Consider the following 23,071-nt stretch of genomic DNA (forward strand, 5'->3'; position numbering starts at 1 on the left):
TATTCATAAATAGTTTTTTGAACCTCCCTTTTCATAATTTTGATGTTAACTCATGAAAAAACATTCTCAAATACACATTCTAGCCACACATTCCAGCCTCATCCGTTAATTTGGGACTTGCCTCTTAATTGTTGCTGTTGTTTAGTCTCTAAGTTATGTCTGACTTTTTTTGTGACAACACGAACTGTGGCCCACCAGGCTTCTCTGTCCATGGGATTTCCCAGGCAAGAGTACTAGTGTAGCTTTCCATTTCCTTCTCTAGGGGATCTTCCTGACCCAGGGTTCATACCTGCATCTCCTCTTTGCTACTTAGCCACCAGGGAAGCCCTTCCTCTTATTTAGACTATGACAAAAGCCTCTGTACTACACTCTCTATCTTCAATATCTTCATTTTTACTCATTCATCCTTTAGACAGTTTTCAGAGACATAAACACAGATCTGATCATGGTACCTCCTATATTTCCACCAACTTCCTTCAGATTTTATCATCTTCTTTAATGTAGCAGTAATTTTGGAGCCCCCCAAAATAGTCTGTCACTATTTCCACTGTTTTCCCATCTATTTGCCATGAAGTGATGAGACTGGATGCCATGATCTTAGTTTTCTGAATATTGAGATTTAAGCCAACGTTTTCACTCTCCTCTTTCACATTCGTCAAGATGTCTTTAGTACTTCTTAGCTTTCTGCCATAAGGATGGTGTCATCTGCATATCTGAGGTTATTGATATTTCTCCCAGCAATCTTGATTCCAGCTTGTGCTTCATCCAATCCAGCATTTCTCATGATGTACTCTGCATAGAAGTTAAATAAGCAGAATGGCAATATACAGCCTGACATACTCCCTTCCTCATTTGGTACCAGTCTGTTGTTCCATGTCCAGTTCTAACTGTTGCTTCCTGACCTGCATACAGATTTCTCAAGACGCAGGTCATGTGGTCTGGTATTCCCATCTCTCTCAGAATTTTCCACAGTTTATTGTGATCCACAGAGTCAAAGGCTTTGGCATAGTCAATAAAACAGAAGTAGATGTTTTTCTGGAACTCTCTTGCTTTTCCATGATCCAGCGGATGTTGGCAATTTGGTCTCTGGTTCCTCTGTCTTTTCTAAATCCAGGTTGAATTTCTGGAAGTTCATGGTTCACGTATTATTGAAGCCTGGCTTGGAGAATTTTGAACATTACTTCACTAGCGTGTGAGATGAGTGCCATTGTGCAGTAGTTTGAGCATTCTTCGGCATTGCCTTTCTTTGGGATTGGAATGAAAACTGACCTTTTCCAGTCCTGCGGCCACTGCTGAGTTTTCCAAATTTGCTGGCATAGAGTGTAGGACTTTCACAGCATCAACTTTTAGGATTTGAAATAACTCAACTGGAATTTCACCACCTCTACTAGCTTTGTTCATAGTGATGCTTCCTAAGGCCCACTTGATGTCGCATCCCAGGATGTCTGGCTCTAGGTGAGTGATCACACCATCATGATTATCTGGGGTCGTGAAGATCTTTTTGTTTAGTTCGGTGTATTCTTGCCACCTCTTCTTAATATCTTCTGCTTCTATTAGGTCCATACTATTTCTGTCTTTTATTGTGCCCTTTGGCATGAAATGTTCCCTTGGTATCTCTTATTGTTTTCCTCTATTTTTTTGCATTGATCACTGAGGAAGGCTCTTATCTCTCCTTGCTTTTCTTTGGAACTCTGCATTCAAATGGGTATATCTTTCCTTTTCTCCTTTGCCTTTCACTTGTCTTCTATTCACAGCTATTTGTAAGGCCTCCTCAGACAGGGCAAAACTCTATTAGCCTTTGCCCTGCTTCATTCTGTATTCCAAGGCCAAATTTGCCTGTTATTCCAGGTATTTCTTGACTTCCTACTTTTGCATTCCAGTCCCCTATAATGACAAGGACATTTTTTTTGGCTGTAAGTTCTAGAAGGTCTTGTAGGTCTTCATAGAACAATTCAACTGCAGCTTCTTCAGCATAACTGGAGTAATTACTGGAGTGATGTCCACAGATACTGAGACAGAACTGTGTTTGAATGTCTCCTGTGGAGATATGGGTCAGCAGTGGACTGCCACAGGGACAGAGGCTCTGGGTACAGCAGACTTGGGTATGGCATAAGCCCTCTTGGAGGAGGTCGCCATTAACCCCACCATAGAGCCCTCAGAACTTACACAGGACTGGGGAAACAGACTCTTAGTGTATACAAACAGAACCTTGTGTGCACCAGGACCTGGGAGAAAGGAGCAGTGATGCCATGAGAGACTGACCCAGACTTGCCCATGAGTGTCCAGGAGTCTCCAGAGGAGGTGTGGGTCAGTGGTGGCCTGCTGCAGGGTTGCAGGCACTGAGGGTAGCAGTGTATGCATGGGACCTTTTAAAGGAGGTTGCCATTATCTTCATTACCTCCACCATAGTTTGGCCCCAGATAAATAACAGGGAGGGAACACAGCCCTGCAACAGAAAATTGGATTAAAGATTTACTGAGCATGGCCCCGCCCATTAGAACAAGACCCAATTTCCCCCTCAGTCTGTCTCTCCCATCAGGAAGTTTCCATAGGCCCCTTATCCTTCTCCATCAGATGGCAGACACACTGAAAACCACAATCACAGGAAACTCACCAATCTGATCACATGGACCACAGCCTTGTCTAACTCAATGAAACTATGAGCCATGCCATGTGGGCCACCCAAGACGAATGGGTCATGGTGGAGAGTTCTGACAAAACGTGGTCCACTGGAGAAGGGAATGGCAAACCACTTCAGTATTGTTGCCTTGAGAATCCCATGAACAGTATGAAAAGGCAGAAAGATAGGACACTGAAAGATGAACTCCCAGGTCAGTAGGTGCCCAATATGCTATTGGAGATCAGTGGAGAAATAACTCCAGGAAGAATGAAGAGAAGGTGCCAAAGCAAAAACAATGCCCAGTTGTAGATGTGACTGGTGATGGAAGTCCAATGCTATAAAGAGCAATTTTGCATAGGAACCTGGAATGTTAGGTCCATGAATCAAGGCAAACTGGAAGTGGTCAAACAGATGGAAGAGTGAACATCAACATTTTAGGAATCAACAAACTAAAATGGACTGGAATGGGTGAATTTAACTCAGATGACCATTATATCTACTATTGTGGGCAAGAATCCCTTAGAACAAATGGAGTAGCCATCATAGTCAACAAAAGAGTCTGAAATGCAGTACTTGGATACAATCTCAAAAACGACAGAATGATCTCTGTTCATTTCCGAGGGAAATCATTCAATATCAGCATTACAGCATACATTCCATTTATCCTGGCTAAATTGATTTAGATGAATTACCTCTTCATTAATTATAGTGTTTTGGTAATTCTAGGTCCCTCTCTCCCACAACTTGAGATAATCTCTCCAGTCTCTTCTGCTTACTTTTTGGAACAGTCAGGGAATGGAATTGAAACTGTATGAGGAACAGAGTGAATGATCAAAGAACAGAATGAATTATGCAGTGACTGAGGAACTACCTGCAGGTCCACTCAACTGACCATCAACAGCAGCAGTAGTGTTAGCACTCTAACTAGGTTATGAGACTGAAGTTGATTGCTTCTTGCTTCTTGATCATGCAGAGTTTCTTCTGTTGTTTAAGTGTCACATTTTCAATGTCTGCCTTGACCAATCCATTTGAGATGACAATCTCTGTGTACTCTGATACCCATACTTTGCTCTACTTTTATAAATTCTTATAGTACTTATAACATAATATATAATTTATTTAATAATTTATCCACTCCAGACTTTTTGTGTTTACTGTTTGTATAGTATACCATTTTATCCATCTGTTTGCAATCTCTGTGTCTTTAAAGTACAGATAGATAGATATAACTGGAGCATACATTTTGTGTATGCTCAAAAGCTCTGATTTTTAGTGGAAAGTTTATGGCATTAAAATTTAATGCAACTATGGATGTGGTTGGATTTGGATCTACTATTTTTTTATTATTTGTTTTCACTTTCTTTCCTCTGTTTTTTGTTCTCATATTACTGATTTCTGGATTACTGCAATATTTTGGATTACTGCAATATTTTTAAGAATTTTATTTTAATTGATCTATTGGATTTTAGTTATGCATCTTTGAATATTTCAGGTATTTACTCTAGGGATTAAAATATACATTCTTATCTCTGCACAATTTACTCAGAATTTATATTGCACTACTTCACATAAAATATATACTGGGATACATATTGAAATCAAGCAGGTCTATGAACCACCTACATCCTTTAAGTTATAAGTATCATATGTATTATATCAATATATATTATAATCCCCAGAAAGATATGACATAATTTTTGCTTTAATCAGTCTTATCTTTAAAGAAACTAAATGAAAAAGTCTTTTGTACTTATCGAGATAGATACCATTTTACCATTCTCATTCCTTCTTGAAAATGCAAGCTTTCACCTAAAATTTTCTTTCTTACTGAACGATTTCCTTTACCATTTCTTATAATGCAGCATGCTAGGGAAATTTTTTATAGTTTTCTTTTATTTGAAAATGTTTTTATTTCTTTTTCATTATGGAAAAACTTGCTTCCATTGGATATGGAATTCTAGATTGATCATGTTTTTTTGTGTTTAAAAATTTAAATACATTAATTGCCTTTTGATCTTCATATTTTCTAATGAAAAGTCAGAGAACATTAAAACTGTTGTTTCTTCTATGTCAGGTGTCATCACTTTCTTGCTGCTTTTAAGATTTTCTCTCTGTTGTTGATTTTCAATTATTTTGTTTTGTTTAATTTGATACTGCTGCTGCTGCTGCTGAGTCGCTTCAGTCGTGTCCGACTCTGTGCGACGCCACAGACGGCAGCCCACCAGGCTCCCCCGTCCCTGGGATTCTCCAGGCAAGAGTACTGGAGTGGGTTGCCATTTTCTTCTCCAGTGCATGGAAGTGAAAAGTGAAAGTGAAGTCACTCAGTCGTGTCCGACTCTCAGCGACCCCATGGACTGTAGCCCACCAGGCTCCTCCATCCATGGGGTTTTCCATGCAAGAGAACTGGAGTGGAGTGCCATTGCCTTCTCCGTAATTTGATACTGCTTTGAGTTAAATGAGCTTCCTGAGCCTATAATGTATGGTTTCACAAAACAGGAAATTTTGTCATTATTCATTCAAACATTTCATCTTCTCTATTCTTTTCCTCCCTACGCTTTTAGATTAGAGTTGCATATGCATTTGAACTTTTGATATTGTTTCACAGATGCTCTGTTCAGTTTTTTAAATCTCTTTTCTTTCTGTTTATTAGACTACATGACTTCTTTCAACATATTTTCAAGTTCAGAGACTCATTCTTCTGTTATCTTTGTTATGCACTTCCAACCACCCAGTTCATATTTTCCAGATATTAGATATTTCACCTAGGAGTCCTATTAGTCTTTTTTTTTTTTAATACAGATTTAAGATTTTTCTCTATTGAAATTTCTTAGTTTTTCTCTACAAGTTTATTTTACTTTATCTTATTAAACATAGTTATAAGAATTGTTTTAGTTATTGTCTGCTAATTCAAATGTTTGGAAAATTTCTGGGCTGAACCTCACTGGCTGTATTTTCTTTTGAGAAAATAGGTTCTTAATATGCTGAGTGACTTGAAACTATAGTGTGTACTTTGTGAATGATATTTTTGTGGAAGTTCTATATTTTGCCATATTCCTCTGAACAATGTTTATATTTCTGTTTTAGCAGGCAATATAGTTAATCAAGCTATAAACACAGACTTAATCAGCAACTCAAGTCTTGATTCAGTTATGTTTTCCCTTTTTCTAGGTTGCTTGCAATCTGCCCCATCCTTACATGATTCTGAAATCAGACAGATTTGGGCAGAATTGTCCACAACTTGAGCCTTCTCCATCTAGCTCTTTGCATTCAGTATTCTCCCCTCTACTTTCCAGCAACTGTGGATGCCCCAAACTGTGTCTCCTAGTTCATCAAGCTAGAATGACTCTAAGTTTTCTATCAGTGTTTTTCCTGCCTCATGTGGAGTCACTGGCAGCCTGTCTGTTTGTCCTCAAGATAAAGGATATAAAAACAGGAAACTTATCCTGTGTCTGTCCATATTTTATGTTTTGAGTCTCCTTCAGAATCTGTATGCTTTTCTTGTCTCGCCAGAGCCTTTAGGTAACTTAGTTCAGTTGTCCAGAGTTTACAGTTGTTATCTTTGGGAAGGCCTATTGGTTAGAAACTTGTTCAGCTACACTGGAACAGAACTGATATAATTTATTTATCCACTTTGTTATTATATTTTGTACCCCTAGGACAAGGATTTTTTAAAATACTGATATGAGAAGTGTTTGCAACATAATTAATACTCCATATATGTCTGTACAATGACAATTAATAGATTTTTGAAAAGATGAAAAAATACATAATAAACATTGAGAAATAAGTACAACATCAACAATCAGGAAGACACAAAATTTAAAGGTGTGACATCCACTCACACTCATCAGATTGGCAAAAGTTAAATGCTGTGAGTACCAATGTTGGCAAACATATAGAGAAATGGAAACTATTACACACTGTTAACAGGAGTGTAAATTAGTCACTATTGAATAGCAACTTTCATAAAATTGTAGAAAAATCTCAGGACTTGTGCACAGAGACACAAAAATGTACATAAATATTTGTAATAGCATAGATTCATAGTAACAAAAAATTTATAAACATGAAACTAACAGTAAAATGTATTACAAAGAAATATTATAAAGTGGCTCAAATAAATAAAGTAGAGATATGGAAAAATGTACAAATGCAATGTTAAGTTTAAAAAATGGATGGATATACATGGCATGGTATCATTTACATATGCATTTGAAAATGAATAAGCAACATTATATATTTTTATGGCCCATGTCAGAAATTGACATAAACTTGGGTGAGAGCAATGTATACTAAATTCAAATGAAGAGTTAACTGAGGGGATCAAGGCAAATGGTATCAGGAAGTAGATTCACAGTTTAGTATTCTGTTTCTTAAGTAGATGGTGAGTACATGCAATTTGGCAGAATAATATTTGAATAATAAAGACTCCTCATTAATTTTTCTTAATAAGAAAAAAAAATAAGACTCCAGACTTTCAAAATAGGCAAAGGAAATGAGCAGGTAATTTACAAATGGGAAAATACAAATAGCCAGCTAACACCTGGGATGTAAGTATAAATCCTGCATTTATAGTTTTGAAAACACAGAAATGCTCAATGACACTAAACATTTGAACTATAACATTAAGTAATCAGTTGATTTTCACTTTGGAAGCTCAGGTGGTAAAGAATCTGCCTGCAATGCAGGATACCTGGGTTGATCTCACTTTATCAAATTAGCAAAGGTTTTTAATAATGTAATAATAGTGACTTGGGTAAGATTTCTATAATAAAGGCAGGAAGAGGTCAAGAGATTCCTCCACAGATAAACACTTATGAAACATGGGCAAAAATACTAGAAAACAATCATTTGATGGCACCAGAAAACATCCGATGGTGAGCAGAAACTTGAGAAATATTTACCTTACAAAGGGCAAGAACCCCAACTTTGTGACTTTCTTTTCTAAGGAAGCTTCACAACTTCCCTAGGTCAGATGGTGAGAAAAGACAACCTTAATAGCTTGAAGAAGTAGATAATAGAGTTCAGAGCCATACAAGACCTGGAAATTATACACTCCAATATCTAAATATAAACTCTACCCAAATCCCTGCATGACTTCTAAACTAATGTTTAAAAACTAATAAATAAGTGTACAATAATGATAGAATAATACAAAATAATTAAAATATCCTTGAGGGTTACTTAACTGAAAAGAGTGCCACGTGAAAATTCTAAGATTCAAAACTGTGTATGGAGTGTGTCCTCACTTGCAGGAAAGAAAAAGAAAGAATGGAAGGAAGGAAGAAATGTGGGATTTACACCTGTATCCCAGGTGTTAGCTACCTTCTTTACCTCTTGTTTCAACAGGACATTCTTTAGTGAACTCACTTCTAAACCTTCACAGACACAGAGAACAGACTTGTGGGCACAGTGGGGGAAGAAACAGAAGGACAAATTGAAAGAGTAACATTGAAATATATATATTACCATATGTAAAATAGATAGCCAGTGGGAATTAGCTGTATGATACAGGGAGCTCAAATCTACTGCTCTAGGTATTGTTGATCTAAAACAAATAGACTGCCAGATATTTCTCTAGCAGAGATGACTTTCTTGAGGACCAGAAGAGAATCAGTCTGGGGTCTGCAATCATGGTAAGCCATGTGCAAGTCCCCACATGGCAAAGGAAGGAAAATGCTTTTATAGAGGTGAAAAAGAAGTCAGGAGGGTCATAGTAAACAAAGATTCCATGGCTTTTCATTGGCTGAGTTTTTGCTAGGAAAGAAGAAAAATGTTTCTTTTTTCTTTTGGGCTCTGCTGTTACTGCAGGGCGTGGCAACTCCCCCTTCTGGTCTCCCAGCTGTATTTAACTGAGGTTCCTGTTTATTCATTTTTTTCTGTTTCCCCCCCTTTTGATCAAGAACTTTCTCTGAGAGCTTTGCTGGTCAGGAGTCAAGTTTTCTAGTTTCAGTGGCTCTTTGTCCCTTAAAGAAGGATCTTTTCTTAGTGTAGTGTCTCACTATGGGAAAAAAATGTTGGTTAACCTATTGAAATATCAATAACCTCAGATATGCAGATGACACCACCCCTATGGCAGAAAGTGAAGAGGAACTAAAAAGCCTCTTGATGAAAGTGGAAGTGGAGAGTGAAAAAGTTGGCTTAAAGCTCAACATTCAGAAAACAAAGATCATGGCATCTGGTCCCATCACTTCATGGGAAATAGATGGGGAAACAGTGGAAACAGTGTCAGACTTTATTTTGGGGGGCTCCAAAATCACTGCAGATGGTGACTGCAGCCATGAAATTAAAAGATGCTTACTTCTTGGAAGAAAAGTTATGACCAACCTCGATAGCATATTGAAAAGCAGAGATATTACTTTGCCAACAAGGTCCGTCTAGTCAAGGCTATGGTTTTTCCAGTGGTCATGTATGGATAGAAGAGTTGGACTGTGAAGAAAGCTGAGCGCCAAAGAATTGATGCTTTTGGACTGTGGTGTTGGAGAAGACTCTTGAGAGTCCCTTGGACTGCAAGGAGATCCAACCAATCCATTCTGAAGGAGATCAGCCCTGGGATTTCTTTGGAGGGAATGATGCTGAAGCTGAAACTCCAGTACTTTGGCCACCTCATGCAAAGAGTTGACTCATTGGAAAAGACTCTGATGCTGGGAGAGATTGGGGGCAGGAGAAGGGGACGACCGAGGATGAGATGGCTGGATGGCATCACTAACTCGATGGGCGTGAGTCTGGGTGAACTCCGGGAGTTGGTGATGGACAGGGAGGCCTGGCGTGCTGCTATTCATGGGGTCACAAAGAGTCAGACACGACTGAGCGACTGAACTGAACTGAATCTGTTGAAATTATATACAGGTAATAAGGAGAAGAAACTCTCAGGCATTTTTTATCTAATGTCCACATGTTATCAATGTCTTAGACATTAGAGATCATCTGAAACACTCTGTCCTCATCAAACGCTTGACAACAAACTTCTAATAGGTCTCAAATGGAGAGAGTTTATGAGTTCCAAAAGGCATGGATCTGAGATTTAGAAGGACCAATGGCAATATTTTGGCCAAGATATTTGGTTGGAAGATTTCCACAAATTTTGTCAACTTAGTGTTATAATGAAAATTAAGTCTTAATAGAGCATACAATTATCCCAGAAGATTAGGAGTGGTAAGCACAGTGAAAATGTTGTAAAATCAGCCAACCAGTACTAACTTGTTGTAAGTAACTGAACAGTGAAGTGAGCTCCTTGGTAGCCATGAAGTTTGAGAATTCCCAGGTAGGTATAATCTTTTTCAAATAAATTTTAGCTACAGAAGAGATGGTAGTCAAGTTATCAAGCGAAGGCTTCTGTATACTCTAAAAACATATAGATTATGACTTAAACATATTTATATTTGTAAGATGGAGGAAATTTTATGAAATCCACTTGCCAGACTACAAGTGGTCCATCAAGCAGTTTAAAATGTCAGGGAGCAGTATGAATAGGCTTTCTTGGATTGTATGTCATACAAGTGGAACAAGTTAAGTAGATAATTTTTGCAGCCTTGATAACATTTTTCTTCTAATATTGATTCATGAAAACTATCATCTTGTCAATATACTAACAGTTTAATGCATGCTGAGGAGTGAGGAGTGGGCATTTAGAGTCTCTGTTAGGACTAGGTTGTTCTTTGGTCCAAATCAGAGCTTTCTCTTTTTGTCAAACCAAGAGTCGTTGAATTTCAAATCTTACTTTTCCTTTTTCTGGAACCAATTGTCAGGCTTCTGTAGCCAGTTTGTCTAAATATCATTCGGGAAAATACCCCTTAGGAACATGACAAAGATTTGGCTGCTATTGGTCCCTTAAGGGCAGTACTCTTTGTGAAAATATCAAGGTGATTTCTCTTACCTTTCAGAGAGTCATGTTTAAAAAGCCTCAGAATCCTAAAAATAGCTAAAGTAGCAGGGAAAAGTATTGCATCCAATAATTCCTCAACATACGGCTATTTACTTTTTTTTTTTTTAATTCATCTGGAAGTAAGGAAGCCATGTTGATTTCAACAACTTTCCAATATCATGAGCTACTCCTCTGAAAGCATATCTTCTATCAGTTTAAGCACTGAAAGTTTTGTCCTTGGCTAAAGTACAGATCCCCAGGGAGAATCCCAGGGATGGGGGAGCCTGGTGGACTGCTGTCTATGGGGTCACACAGAGTCGGACACAACTGAAGTGACTTAGCAGCAGCAGCAAAGTACAGATCAGTGTAGAACATAATTCATCCTGCTGAGCTGAAATAACTGTAGGTATAGACGCTGCTTCACCAAAAGCTAAAGGAGTTGCAATAGCATTTCCAGTACAATATTTGCCATTGTCACCATTTAAATAAGAAAAACCAGTGAACCATGAGAAGTCAGCATTACCGAGAGGATCTGTCTGCAGATCATCATATAGAAAGGGAGGTAATCCATCAGCATAAGCAGTCCTAGGGACTTCATTGCTCATGGAGGGGAGAAGAGTATCTGGGTCAAGACAACTATAACATTAAAGAGCAAGGAACATTTAACAAAAGGATTTCATAGGAAGTGAGGGGGCTGACTGAGGAATGTTGAGTGTGCTGAGAATTCAAGAAAGCTTTTACTACATGAGGGCCAAAAATGGAAATGTTTAAAGGCGATTTCCACAGTGATTTTCTTAGTGGTCTTAATCAGAAGTTTAGTGGCCATAATGGTTTTAAGACAGAAGATGTCCTTGTGCCACAGGGTCTGGTTGCTGGCTTTAACCCCTATGGACTGATGTTGGTCTCTGTGTTTTTGTGTGTGTATCCCAAGGGCATATATAAAAAGGAAAAGGGAAACCTGAACATTGTGATGCCCAAGAGCAGGTGGGTTCATCAGTCTCCTTTAAGATCGAAAACTCTGTTGTCCAGTTCTTCCCATAAAATTGAGTTGGGGTTGTTCTTGCTTAGTAAAACATACAGAGAGAGAGAGAGAAATTTGGGTCCGATTTTGGAACTAACCAACATGCTCAAGAAAACCTCACAATTGGTGCTTAGTTTTGGGTTTCTACATAAATCTATCTAATCTAGGTATAGCCCTTATTCTGGTGTTAGATGCCATAAATATCACACCTGATTTTGGGCAAGTTGCAATTTTTCTTTGGTGACCTTGTATCCCTTCAATGCTAAAATCTTAATCAAGGAGGCTTTGTGAAGGAGAACAAAGAAGCAAATCATCTACATATTACAACAAAGTAGAATTCCTAGGGAACTTCATATCATTCAGATCAACCTTCAGGATTTATGAGAAATAAGAAGGACTCTCTGATGCATTACTGTCCAGGTGAATTTTATCTCTTCCCAAGTGAAGGCAAAAAGGTACTGGTTAGTTTAATCAATTGGAATACTAAAGAATGCACTGTATAAATCAGTTACGGTAAATAATTTCCTTCCAGTGGGAATGGATGTTGGTGCCATATAAGGGTTAAGAACAACAGGGTGTCAAGGGATAACAACGTTGTTTACTGCTTGGATGTCCTGGACAAACTTCCACCCTTAGCTGTTCGGTTTTGTCAGTGATAAAACTGAAATGTTACCAGGTCTGGGTACAAAGGACAGTGAAGCCTGAGCCTTGTAATATTATACTATGAATTTTATGCTTTAAAGGGCTTCTTTACCTAGAGAGTATTGATTCATTCTGGGAAGAGATTTCATGGGATTTATATGAATCTTGATGAGGGGTCCACCATGAATTTGATATTAATAATATCAGTTGGAGATTTTGCCCATAAGGAAAGTGGTAACTGATTCAACTAGGGACAAATGATCATGTTTCCAGAATTTGCTGTAGTACTATCAGAGGTGGGACAAATACAGGATGTCAAAGATGTCATTTAATTCACTTGGTTGATTACTTTGACGGTGATTGTCAAATACTAGAATTACTACTCCCTCTTGGGAGAAAAGAAATTCTAACAGTATACTTCTCTAAGAAGTCTTGGCCTAGAAAGGGCTTCCCTGGTGACTCAGCAGTAAAGAATCTGCCTGCAATGCAGAAGACACAATTTTGATCCCTGGGTCAGGAAGATCCCTTAAAAGAAGGTATTGCAACCCACCCCAGTATTCTTCCTGGGAGAATCCCATGGACTAAGGAGTCTGGTGGGCTACAGTCCATTGGGTCGCAAAGAGTTGGACATGACTGAAGCAAGTGAGCACGCAGACACGCAGAAGGAGAGATGGAGGGAAAGTAGAAAGAGGGTGTATCTTTCAAAAGCTTAAATAAAAGGGGATATGTCCAGAGACAGGAACCTCTTAGGTTCATTAAGAACCCCACTATTTGACTTGGTTTAGTACTCTGATGCAGGGGCTGCCTTATTGCAGTGGGGTTGAGCACAGAAATTATGGCTCCAGTGTCAGCAAGGACTGGGAGAGAGTCATCCTCAATCTGGAGAAACGTTTCTCCAAGCCAATTCAGAGAAGGGATTGGCAAGAGTACCAGTTGTTCCTTGAAACCCCATCAGTGAGAATTGGGAGGATGTTGGAAAGTTGGTTAGAGGGTTGACGGTGTTTGAAGTGCTTACTTTTATAACAATCTGTTTTCCAATGTATTGGTTCTTTTTAGTAAATAGCAGAAACTGGCAGGGTTTTAGTTTCATTTAGGAGCCTTTATTTGTTGAAGTTGAAGATTAAGAATTTTGGTGATCTTCCTTTTAGGTTACTCATCTAGAGTGCAAGATAGCTGGTTTGTCAGATTAAATAAATCTGAATGGACACATTCTTGGTCCTTTATACTAGAAGGGAAAGGTCCCAGTTTAGCCCATTAGTATGCTGCTGCTGCTGCTGCTGCTGTCGCTTCAGTCGTTGTCTGAACCCCATAGACGGCAGCCCACCAGGCTCCCCCGTCCCTGGGATTCCCCAGGCAAGAACACTGGAGTGGGTTGCCATTTCCTTCTCCAATGCAGGAAAGTGAAAAGTAAAAATGAAGTCACTCAGTCATGTCTGACTCTTAGCAACCCCATGAACTGAAGCCTACCAGGCTCCTCCGTCCATGGGATTTTCCAAACAAGAGTACTAGAGTGGGTTGCTGTTGCCTTCTCCAGCTCATTAGTATAAATAGATTTAAAAACTTCCCTGGGTGGAATCAACATCTGGAGGAAGACTGAAATTTTCTTTACAAATAAACTGAAGTTGATTGTATTGAACATGAACAGATACATCAGAATTTTTGTGTGCAAGTCTGAATTTTGCTCCAATCAATGGGCTTAGGAAAAGCCCTAAGAATTGCTTGATGAAGTCGCATAGCAAAGCCAGAGTCTGATCATACAATATGTTACTGAGCTGGTCCCCTAGTTGTAATTTTAGAGAACTTTTAGGATTTTCCCAATTAGAGGTTCTCATCTAATGCTGCCTCTGGCTTTCACTGACAAGAATATGAAGTAACAGATATAAGACAGAGAAACCAGATTGATAAGTTTTAATGATTGTATTAAATTCCTCAACAAATCTGTGAGGATTTTAGTTATTTGGGGAAAATACTTCACTGAGCAACTGAACTGAACTGAATTGAAGACTTGAATATGGCTCACAGTTCAGCTTTAGTCCGGGGAATAAAAGAAATCAAGGGTTTAACCTCTGGATCTCACAAGGCTTCATTTTAAAGGGAAAGGTTCTGACAAATTCAGAGCCAAAAGGGAAGGGGAAAATTTCAGAGGAAAGGGCAAGGTTGGAGAGAGAATTAATATGGGTGCACTAATGGTATAGCGGGAACATAGGTGTGCAGAAGGGAAAGAGGAAGATGGCATTGGAGGCAGAGTCTGGCCATGAGGAGCTGAGGGAGAGAGACAAGATGTTGCCAGAGGTGGAGCCTGAGACAAAGCCAAGCGAGAAGGATCTGAGGCTCTCCGTTCAGTTCAGTTGCTCAGTCGTGTCCAACTCTTTGCGACCCCATGGATTGCAGCACGCCAGACCTCCTTGTCCGTCACCAACTCCCGGAGTTCACTCAGACTCATGTCCATCATGTCAGTGATGCCATCCAACCATCTCATCCTCTGTTTTCCCCTTCTCCTCCCACCTTCAATCTTTCCTAGCATCAGGGCCTTTTCCAATGAGTCAGTTCTTCGCATCAAGTAGCCAAAGGATTGGAGTTTCAGCTTCAGCATCAGTCTTTCCAATGAATATTCAGGATTGATTTCCTTTAGGATGTACTAGTTGGATCTCTTCGCCATCCAAGGGACTCTCAGGAGTCTTCTCCAACACCGCAGTTCAAAAGCACCAATTCTTTGGTGCTCAGCCTTATTTATAGTCCACCTCTCACATCCATACATGAGTACTGGAAAAACCATAGCTTTGACTAGGTGGACCTTTGTTGCTAAAGTAATGTCTCTGCTTTTTAATATGCTGTCTAGGTTGGTCATAGCTTTTCTTCCAAGGAGTAAGCGTCTTTTAATTTCATGGCTGCAGTCACCATCTGCAGTGATTTTGGAGCCCCCAAAAGTAAAGTTTCTCACTGTTTCCATGTTTTTGAGGCTTTAGGAGCCATTTATCTTTTTTTGTTTACCTCAGTTAATCTTAAAACTTTGTTTTGCACAGAGGCAATTTTAGACTTCTGATAATGTTTGAAAGCCTCAAAAAAATCAATTGAAATAAGCATTCCATTCAGTTCTGGAAATTTTTGAGCTATTGCAGTCCAATTGATTTTAAGAAAACTAAGTTCAGGGATTTCTAAAGTTCTCCATAATGGCCACGGATACTCTAAATTGCCTTTGATCTAGTCAGGCCACTTAGTTAGAAATACAAATGAGGAAGATGGTGATTTTTAACAGAGTCCCTTTGTGGGATGCAACTTCAAAATATTTAGATAACTGTGACCCCATTTTTCAGAGGTTTTTCTGTAGTGTAAAGAAACATCTTCAATTATTTCAGCTTTCAGCTCAAACAGTTCAATTCAAACAGCTTGCAAGCTAATACCAGCCAGTTCTAAGGAAGCTGCTTAGTCCCAGAGAAGCCAAGCAAAGAGTATTTTCAGCCAGTTTCCAGAGAACAGCCCTTATTCCAAAGGAAAGGGCCAAGCAAATGTACACAGTTTCAGCGAATCATTCCTTTTTCCCAGACAAATGGGCTGATTGCTTCTCAGCCAGAACTAGTTTGAAATAGTTTTATTTCAAAATCAGACCAAAGTGCCAAATGAGTACCTGGGTAAAGAACAAGGCCTTAACCAGAAAGATGAAAACTTAAAATAGATCCTGACTAAAGCTTGGAGAAATTCAAATACAAAGAGGGCATGAGCTTGGATCCAGGAGAAAGACCTTCAAATTCCAGCCTCAGTGAGGAAAGCAGTGAGTGATAAAGAGTTCAACTGTGGGTCCTGTACCCGTTTGTTCACTAGCCCCAGAGCCTTTGAGGATCTTCTCTGGTCCCCTATAGACCACAAAAATGTTGACCTGAAGCAACTGTGGACTGCCAAATATTTCTCCAGTGAATATGAATTTATCCAGAATCAGCAGAAAATTGCAGTTTGGAGTCTGCAACCCTGGCTAACCTCATGCAAGTTGCTGTACAGAAAGAGATGGTGAACTCTTTTATAGAGGGTAAAAAGGACTTTGGGAGGGCTATGGTAAATAGTTCATGGTTTTTCATTGGTTGGATCCTTGCCAGGGAAGAAGAGGAGTCTTTCTTCTTCCTGTTGGGTTCAGCTATTTTCACACGGCATGAGTGCCCCTTTCTGGTCTCCTGACTCTGTTTAGTTGAGGTTTCTGTTTTTTAATTTTTTTAAGTATAAAAATGGTTGGAAAAAATTACAAAGAAATACACTACACACATATTGAAAGTTTCAGAAGATCAATTGAGTTTAAAAACACTATGAAATGTTGACATTAATATAACCTATATCTCTAGATCCTATTGGAGAAGGCAATGGCACCCCACTCCAGTACCCTTGCCTGGAAAATCCCATGGACGAAGTAGTTAGATGCTATGTGTAGGATATTCAGAAAGTTACCACACATAAGGTAAGCTTAGTATTATTAATAAATAATTGAATTCACAGATTTAAATGTCTGGCAGCTTAAGAAAGCAATCAAACATTTGGAAACCTACCATGCAATTTAAAAGCATTTCTATTTCCCTGCTCTTTTGTGGAAAGCCCTTCTCAGTTCACAGATAAGAAAATTAGGTCTTAGGGTTTCCTATTTTCATACAGTGGTACTGCCCTCTAGGTAGATTCCCTCTAATCTAGGCCAGTGGTTTTAATCCAGTGCTCTTTGTAGTAAGACCTTTGTTCAGCAGGGCACACAATTATCTGCCTACATGTGTGCTAAGTCGCTTTAGTCGTGTATGAGTTTTTGCAACCCCATGGACTGTAGCCCGCCAGGTTCCTCTGTCCATGGGATTCTCCAGGCAAGAGTACTAGAATGGTTGCATGTCCTTTTCCAGGGGCTCTTCCAGACCTAGAAGTAGAAACCAGGTCTCTTCTGTCTCCTGCACTGGCAGGTGGGTTTTCTAGGACTAGCTCCACCTGGGAAGCCCAGTTATCTGCCTAGTACTGTTCAAATGCTAATAGGATGCCAGTGAAGAGGGGCCGGGAGACTTGAGCAAAGGGGAACCCGAAGACCAAAGACCCTTGATTTTTGCAGTCCAGCTTCAATCAGAGTCCCATATCTCATTTTTTAAATAAAATATATGGAGGTATCAAGTCAGATTCTGTTTGACAATGTTTTTGTTGCAAGTGCGAGAAAAGTTTGAGAAATGTGCAAACATTTGTATAACAGTTATGACCATTATCTTACAAAATCATGTCTAATGCCCAGAAGATATGTCTCTGTTCTCGATGGTGATGATGGTTTCACAGGTGTATACTTACTCAAAACTCCTAGAGTTGTATACAATGAATATGTACTACTTTTTACATTTCAGTCATACTTCAGTAATGTGGCTTGAATAATTCCGAATATTCTGTTATGGTTTTTACAGTGGTAAACTTCACTAAGTTTAGCCTGCTTCAGATGTCCATTCATTCTACAAATATTTATAGCTGTGAGTGAATACTTTTTTAGGAGACCTCTGTTGTTTTTGCTTATTCTGCATCCATTCCTTTCATTGATGGCAACATTCTTATTTTGTCTGGGAAACTACATATTTCCCACCATAAGCCTTAGATGTGCCCAAATTAGTTTAATAGGATTCTCCCATGAGAATCTGAATCATGAGCAGAGTGATACAAGGATAGAAAGTAGCATTAATTTTTGTTTGTAGTATGGTCTTACTCTGTTGTTCATCCTGCTTTCTGGCTCACAGTAATTATTACATTACCTTCCTTTTTAAAAAACAGTTCCTCAGTTTTTCTTTTGATATTGTGGGCTAATCCATGACCTTTTAACTAATATTTTGAGAGGTAAGTTAGCCTGCATGTGTTTATTGCTTGCATATAAGCTAAGAGTTGAAAGAGAAATAAAACTGAATCCTTCTCTCTCAGAATTTACAGTCTAGTAGAGAGGCTACTACATCAATAAAAATATTAATGAAAATGTTAATTCATTGTAGAAAATACTCCCATCACATGCAAAGTTAAGTATATAACAAGGGAAATATGTCAGATTAAAGACATACAAGGATAAATCTACATTGGACATACTGGACCAGGAAGATTTCCTCAAAGCCTTAGTACTTAACATGACATGAGATATCAGTGAAAGTTTTAAGGCAAAAAGAAAGCATCTAAGGCAGAAAGAGTAGCATATACAATGGTCTGAAGGTAATGATGTGATATATTGATAAAGTCAGGGAAATGAAGAAAGGACACTTACTGTGACTGAACCATATGGATTGGGAGATCAGAGAAAGACTAACTTGAAAAGATTGAGTCATGCATAGATTTGTGAGCTGTGTTATGGAGTTTGGGTATTGTTCTAAAAGTACTGAGAAGCCACCTAAGGAATCTGAGTGAGAGAGAATTTATTGTAATAATTTAAGCCCAGGGGTAGGAAATTCTGTATTTTTTAAAATTAATTCTTAATTTCCCACTATAAATTTAAGAAAAGACACATTGGAAAAGATCGTGATGCTGGGGAAGATTGAGGGTAGGAGGAGGAGGTAGTGACAGGGGTGAGATTATCTGACGACATCATTGACTCAATGGACATAAGCTTGAGCAAACTCTGGGAGATAGTGAAGGACAAGGAAGCCTGGCGAGTGGCAGTCCATGGGGTCACAAAGAGTTGGACATAACTTAGCAACTCAACCACAGAGGAAAGAATGATCACTGTTGATTGCAAAATTAATGATCTCAAACCTCAAAAGGAAGATTGTTTAAAAGGACAAGAGAAAAGGGTATTACTTACAGTGTTTTAGGCATATTATATGAAAAATAAAACACGTATATATCCTGGAAATAACTTTGAAATCCAAGAAATGGAGAAAATCCTGCAAATAGCAAGTAATCTATAAATGAAAAGCATCAGGCTTCTCTTCTGCAACATTTGAAGTTAGAAGACAGTGGAATAGAATCTCCTACTACTAAGATAATGCTGTGAAAGTGCTGCACTCAGTATGCCAGCAAATTTGGAAAACTCAACAGTGACCACAGGACTGGAAAAGGTCAGTTTTCATTCCAATCCCAAAGAAAGGCAATGCCAAGAAAGGCAATGCCAGAATGCTCAAACTACCACACAATTGCACTCAGCTCACATACTAGCAAATTAATGCTCAAAATTCTCCAAGCCAGACTTCAATAGTATGTGAACCATGAACTTCTAGATGTTCAAACTGGATTTAGAAAAAGCAGAGGAACCAGAGGTCAAATTGCCAACATCTGTTGAATTATTGAAAAAGTGAGAGAGTTCCAGAAAAACATCTACTTCTGCTTTATTGACTATGCCAAAGTCTTTGACTGTGTGGATCACAACAAACTGTGGGAAATTCTTAAAGAGATGGAAATCTCAGACCACCTGACCTGCCTCTTGAGAAATCTGTATGCAGTCAAGAGGAAACAGTTAGAACTGGACATGGAACAACAGACTGGTTCCAAATCTGCAAAGGAGTACGTCAAGGCTGTATATTGTCACCCTGCTTATTTAACTTACATGCAGAGTACATCATGAGAAATGCTGGACTGGATGAAGCACAAGCTGGAATCAAGATTGCGGAGACAAATATCGATAACCTCAGATATGCAGATGACACCACACTTATGGCAAATAGTGAATAAGAACTAAAGAGCCTCTTGATGATAGTGAAAGAGGAGAGTGAAAAAGTTGGCTTTAAACTCAACATTCAGAAAGCTAAGATCATGGCATCCAGTCCCATTACTTCAAGGGAAATAGCTGGGAAAACAGTGGAAACAGTGTCAGACTTTATTTTTTGAAGGGGACTCCAAAATCACTGTAGATGGTGACTGCAGCCATGAAATTAAAAGACACTTGCTCCTTGGAATAAAAGTTATGATCAACCCAGACAGCATATTAAAAAGCAGTGACATTACTTTGCCAACAACATAGTCAAAGCTATGGTTTTTCCAGTGGTCATGTATGGATGTGAGAGGTGTACTGTAAAGAAAGCTGAGCACTGAAGAATTGATGCTTTTGAACTGTGGTGTTGGAGAAGATTCTTGAGAGTCCCTTGGACAGCAAGGAGATCCAACAAGTCCATTCTGAAGGAAATCAGTCCTAGGTGTTCATTGGAAGGACTGATGCTGAAGCTCAAATTCCAGTACTTTGGCCACTGATGTGAAGAACTGACTCATTTGAAAAGACCCTGATGCTGGGAAAGATTGAGGGCAGGAGCAGAAGGGGACGACAGAGGATGAGATGGTTGGATGGCATCACTGACTCAATGGACATGAGTTTGAGCAAATTTGGGGAGTTGGTGATGGACAGGGAGGCCTGGCGTGCTGCAGTCCATGAGGTCACAAAGAGTCGGACACGATTGAGTGACTGAACTGAACTGAGCTCAACTACTAAGAGAAATGACTGAACTCAATCAAACTATTAACTATAACAGTGAAAGATATGTGTAAAAATGCAGAGATCTCAGTATATTTTTTATATATGCTTTCTGGAGAAAATAAAGATGAAAGCACCTGAACAAGAGAAATAATAAAACACCAAAACCAAAACTTCACAATAGGAAAAAATGAGAAGAAAGATGGTGGTTAATAAACTCAGTTATAAATATATAATTACTTTAAATGTATAATTACTAATGTGGGTTGATAGCGCCATACTCGAAAGGAATTTCTGATAATAACCCAAAGGTGAAAGCATTAGTTCTCTGAATAAAATCCTGATGCATGGGTGACCATAGAGAAAAGGAGAAGTCAAAATATTTCAGACTTATCAATTTGAGTGAGGATACGGGTAGAAGAGAAAATGGAATAAGGAAGTGAAATTTTATAAGAGCTCTGTTGACATCTGTTGAATTCCACGGCAGTTCCATTGTAATACTATTAAACAACTGAACATATCAGTTATTTTTCAGGAAGTCACTGAAGAATCACTTTATGCCCAATGTTGCATGAATCACAATACCATAAGCTACTATTATATCATTTACCTCACCATTTTTCTCCATTTCTGCTAAGCACCCTGGAACTTTAATACAATAAAAAGCTGTTTCACTCAGTAAATAATTTATAAGTAACAAAGGCTGCATATATTCGGTGTGGTTTTCCTAAATGCTTTGTTCCTTTTGGCAGTTACTATTGTTGCAATTTGGTAATTTCTATTGTTGGTACCATTAGAGACATGATCCCCACACTCCTAACAACTCCTCCAACTGCAGGAAGGTTGGAACTGCAGCCGCCTAGAGAAAGTACCGGTAATGCTTACCCTTCAGTGCTGCACATTATCTCTTCAGGTTACACCCTAATTCAGAACACTTAGCCTTCCTGTTCTATTCTACATTCTTGGGCGTTCAACAAGCTTTTCCTTGTGAATGTGTTTCTGTTTGCCATATTGGATCCTTGCCTCCACCATGATTGCCTAGGTCTGTTCAGCCTCTGCAATAACTCTTGTTCCCAATCTCTTGCCTCTTCACTGTGTCTGCTACATACCCTCAAGACTTTAGCTCTGACTTAGTACTTCAGGCTTCCTCTTGCTCAGGAAGTAAGTTGAGGAAAATTATAAATATCGCTGAATAGCAGCAATAACCATATCCAAGCATTGAAGATCATGGTTTCCATGACAGATTGCTTTCTTAAATGGAATCTTACTTAGAACATGAAAACAACATGTTTGTCATTAGAGAAGTCCAGTGAGCCTTCTAGAGTCTAGAGAAGTCTAGACCCACCCACTTGTTCTTTTAATCATCTGAAGACCTTCAGGAGAATATTTCCCAAACATAAACCCTTTTGTACACCATCACTTCTGGTTTATTTAATAATATTCTTTAAGTAGGATCACTTCTGGTGGTGTTGATTTGGTCGCTCAGCCATGATGGACTCTTTGCAACCCCATGGGCTATAGTCTGCCAGGCTCCGCAGACCATGAGATATCCCAGGCAAGAATATTTGAATGGGTTGCCATTTCCTTCTCCAAGGATCCTTTTTATTCTCAAATAAATTTAGTGAAAAATAAAAATGTGGGCTTGAAAGTAGGAAGGATCACAACTCTAGATGAAAGAACTACTCTTCAAGCTAAAGAAGTGAGGCTTGAGATGTCAACATGGAACCTAGAGAAGTGGCCTGAGTCTGGCTGTCCTTGTTCCAAGACTGAATTCAAGAAAAGAGGAAGATGGTAAGAGCAAGGAGAAGGAAAGAAACAGCTGGACCTTGGCTACACAATAAATGTCTGTAGATGCTGGGAAGGAAAACTGAACAAAGAAAAAGAAGAGGGGAAATTGGAGGACAGTGAATCTGAAATCAATAGAGAGATACTGAAACCACAGTACCAGTAGTCTCACAGATACTATTATCACAGATACTGAAGAAGGAACTCTGAACTGAGAGGAATTTGAAGCTGTGTGAATTGACATGCAAATAGTGGGTGGGCTGCAGAAAGGGGACCCTGGGAATGAAAATTTAAGCAGGGTTGTTGTTTGAAAATATAGGAGCTTCAGTTCAATACAATCATTCAGTTGTGTCCGACTCTTTGCAACCCCATGGACTGCAGCACGCCAGGCCTCCCTGTCCATCACCAATTCCCAGAGCTTACTCAAACTCATGTCCATTGAGTCGGTGATGCCATTCAACCATCTCATCCTCTGTCATCTCCTTCTCCTGCCTTAAGTATTTCCCAGCATCAGGGTCCTTTCTAATGAGTCAGTTCTTTGCATCAGGTGGCCAAAGTATTGGAGTTTCAGCTTCAGTATCAGCCTTTCCAATGAATATTCAGGACTGATTTCTTTTAAGATGGACTGGTTAGATCTCCTTGCAGTCCAAGGGACTCTCAAGAGTCTTCTCCAATGCCACAGTTCAAAAGCATCAATTCTTCAACGCTCAGTTTTCTTTATAGTCCACCTCTCACATCCATATACAACTACTGGAAAAACCATAGCTTTGG

The 23,071-nt window shown here is 39.0% G+C and overlaps 1 long non-coding RNA gene across 3 annotated transcripts in view; it reads left to right on the forward strand.

Moving 5' to 3' along the window:
* LOC114116388 (uncharacterized) overlaps nt 1-23,071 on the forward strand; it is a 65,155-nt gene that overhangs the window by 32,661 nt on the left and 9,423 nt on the right. Inside the window, exon 5 of one of the 3 annotated variants that reach the window (XR_009595080.1) lies at nt 5,789-6,615. The exons of the other annotated variants lie outside the window; for them this stretch is intronic. This is a non-coding gene — a long non-coding RNA (uncharacterized LOC114116388). Of the gene's footprint in view, nt 1-5,788; nt 6,616-23,071 lie in introns of those variants that run through there. 3 annotated transcript variants of the gene reach the window in all.

Source organism: Ovis aries, chromosome 9 (assembly GCF_016772045.2).
Source record: "Ovis aries strain OAR_USU_Benz2616 breed Rambouillet chromosome 9, ARS-UI_Ramb_v3.0, whole genome shotgun sequence".
In the NCBI taxonomy this organism is placed as follows: Eukaryota; Metazoa; Chordata; class Mammalia; order Artiodactyla; family Bovidae; genus Ovis; species Ovis aries.